The following is a 2,988-nucleotide window of genomic DNA, read 5'->3' as shown; positions in this document are numbered from 1 at the left end:
CCTCAGTCTCCTGCTGTTTCACAGATTCTTCATTTGCAGCTTCCTTCTCAGGTTCATTATGAGGTTGACTGAATACACTCAAAACTATTGCCAAAGAATTATCCACCTCTTCAGCTATTTTCATTTTAATCAACATGTCAATCACCTCCTGTTCCACATCCCTTTCTTGACTTAAAGTTTTGGCAATGTTGGCTTGGGCAATCAAGTCCTCTTGATCTTTCAACTCTTCTGTTGTTAAGGTTTGGGCAATGTATTCCCTCTCCCTTGTTTCATTAAGCACTTGTTCAAGCCGTTTGTCTGCTTCAACATTCTCATCCTCTTCATCATCATCATCATTTATATTTTTTGAAATAACAGGTTCTTCTTCTTCATCATTAGCTATTGCTTTCCCCTTAGCTAATCTCTTTTTCTTTTCTTCTTGTGTTTCAGGGGTAAAGTTGTCAATATCATCAGATAAGTCATCCTCAGTCTCCTTGTCCTGCTCAACCTTTTTGGAACTTTCTTGATTGGTTTCTTGTTCAGTAAGAACTAGTTCCTCAGTGGCAGCTCCTTCATCCATCACAACATCTGTCATTACATCTGTGGACATTGTATTAGTCATTACATTAGTAGCAATAGCATTAGTTGATATTCCTTCTGTTGTGGCCACATTGTTAGTAGTTTGATTTTCCACATCAGCCTCAATCTCTTTCTCTTTTCTAAGTAGATCATCATCAAATTCACCATACACAGTATTCAACACCTCATCATTCACATCATAGTCTTGTACATCATCACCAGACTTATCTCCTTCATAATCTTCATCAAAGATCATTCTTCCTCCACTATCCTCATCCTCACTATCACCATAATGACGTGAGGTCGAAGACTCACTCAAAAATAAACCAAATACAACTAAATAGATAGCAGTACGTGGGAATCGAACACAGGGAGTTTGTGGAAAATGTGTTACTGAGTAGCTATAAAATTAATCTAAATTAATCTAAATGCAAAATGTAAATTCAATGATTTGATTGTTATGATTTTGATTAACAAAATTAACTAAAACAATAAACGAGTTTTAAACAATATAAGAAAGAATTTTCTCTCCCGATTTCAGGTTTCCAAAGTTGATATAGTTAATGTTTACTAGTGAGATGAAATACACAATTATAATTCATGAAAATGCGTTTGGATGTGATAAGCCAGGACCAAGTACTTGGATTACAAAAACGCAAGGTTGTCACTCAATAATCAGTTTATTATTGCAAACCCTAGTTCTCTTCCACTAAATCTCGATTGCCTATGGCACCAAGAACGGATAGTCAAGAACAAAAATTATACCATACTAACAATTACAAACAAACACACAATCACCATAGCACAATAATCATATGATCACAATACTATCTCACCAATAACATAAACGATTAACAAATACCCAATTAGAAAACGTTACAATTCGGGAGAGAACAATAAGAGTACTAGCCACACATCATTTGATTAATCATCACATCAATTAGGTTAATCGAACGAATCATAAACCCAAACAAATGATTAAAATCACCAAAGTCTTGTCCTTGCTCTCCAAAATTCGTCTCTAAGGTGTTTTAGATGCCAAGATAATGAAAAGACAGCCCAACAACTCATAAAATATGTAGAAAAAACAGCAGTTACGACTCCGGACCATGGCCCACAGTTTACACCGTGAGTCACGGTGATTTCTGAAAATCCTGGACCGTGGCCCACGGTTGGACCGTGGGTCACGGTGACCCTCACGGTGACATCAAAGTCCACGACACGGTAATTTCTGCTTCATTCTGCACATTTGGACCGTGGCTCACGGTCTGGACCGTGGGCCACGATGGACTTCTACCACGCCTTCGTGTTTCCATTTCTTTTGACCACTCGCGCGTCTTCGGCTCATGCGGTTGCCTGGGTATACTCCATAATAGCCCCGGAACCTCCTTTGAGCCTACAATTCACCAATAATACCGTAGTTATCTAATTCCACAAAATAAACAAATTCAAATTATAAATATTACGGCTTTAAATCGATTAAGGGTTATCCCATGGACCACCCGTCACATTCCCACACTTAAACGTTGCTTGCCCCCAAGCAACATCTCGACACAAACTTTCTGTTCCATTCAACTTGTATCCACCAATCTTACCACAAAACCGGTTCAGTTAAGGTCCCAAGTCATACCCTATTCCCTTATTTTTATTGGGTGCACTAGTTTACTTGATGTTCCATTTAAACCGAAGATTTCAAACCAAACCTAACATGCTTTCGGCTTTTACATATACATAGCACACATTTACACATTAACTTTTCCTTGGTGATCATCCATACATTTCATATTTAATCTATTCTCCTCGCATACGCTTTTACAATCATCAAATCTCCACCTATGTAAATGCATTTGACATGAATAAAAATCAAGATGGTCTTAAAACGGGTTGTAATGGGGCCATGTGTAAGGGTATGGAATGGAATATTGAAAGAATCTCAAACGATCCGATCCGACTTATTACAAATAAACTAAGTAAACAATGAAATAAACAACTATATACATCACTAACTTCTCTTTTTTTTTCTCTTTTTCTTTTTTTTTCTTTTTTTTTCACTCAATACATAATACTTTGAACATTGAAACTCTAACACATTTTTTTAACTAATATAATACTTGAATATTGCATACTTAAACATTGCAATTCTAATACAATCTTTTTTTTGTAAGCATAATAAATATAATGCTTAGCATATCTAATTGATAATTATTAAAACAATTACATAAAAACCTATTAAGTCGGATCGTTTCGCAGTATAACACCGGGGTTGATCAAATAAAAGAATAGGCCCAATAAGGTTTTCTAAAGGAACCAACCCCCCGCCCCTCACATAACCATCCTCATATGTATAATGTATGAGGCCCCAACCCCCCAAATCCCACACTCTCGCTCATCCAGACGAGGCTTAACCTAAGTGCCTCCATCATTTTTGCA

The sequence above is a fragment of the Bidens hawaiensis genome, unplaced genomic scaffold, assembly GCF_021521415.1.
Source record: "Bidens hawaiensis isolate Kalapana, Puna unplaced genomic scaffold, B.hawaiensis_p1.1 tig00035821_1, whole genome shotgun sequence".
NCBI lineage: Eukaryota > Viridiplantae > Streptophyta > Magnoliopsida > Asterales > Asteraceae > Bidens > Bidens hawaiensis.
The sequence above is the reverse complement of the archived record's forward strand: the minus strand, read 5'-3'. Positions refer to the sequence as shown.